We start from the raw sequence: 467 nt of genomic DNA, 5'->3' as shown, positions 1-467 counted from the left end.
GGGATATGCATTTGGAAGCTGTGTGTTGGTTCAGTTGGAACAGGAAGTTAGAGGCTGGAAAAATAGGCTGGGATAAAAACTAAAGCTCAGGTAAGATGTGAGATCCTGAACCAAGGTAATATCAAAATTATACATATTTGCTGAGACCACACGTTGTGCTACTATCAACAGAAAACCCCCAAATATTTTCTCAAACTGATAGAAATACTATCGATCACATGTTAGCCTTGGAAGAGTATCCAAAATACAGAGGTTCAGTCTTCTAATATCAGAAGCAGCAAAACAGAGTTGGTTTGGCCAAGACTAACACTGTCCAAAGTACCTTAGAGCAACATAACCCAATGCGTCAGGTTCAAAAGCCAAAAAGTCTCCCATGACTTTGTTGTAATTAATTTCAGCATATTATGATAGAACAGAAGGAATTACGGGACTTAAATTAGGAGAATGCAGCTTGACTCTCTATTCTG

This window comes from Hipposideros armiger, unplaced genomic scaffold (assembly GCF_001890085.2).
Source record: "Hipposideros armiger isolate ML-2016 unplaced genomic scaffold, ASM189008v1 scaffold_117, whole genome shotgun sequence".
Classification (NCBI taxonomy): Eukaryota; Metazoa; Chordata; class Mammalia; order Chiroptera; family Hipposideridae; genus Hipposideros; species Hipposideros armiger.
The sequence above is the reverse complement of the archived record's forward strand: the minus strand, read 5'-3'. Positions refer to the sequence as shown.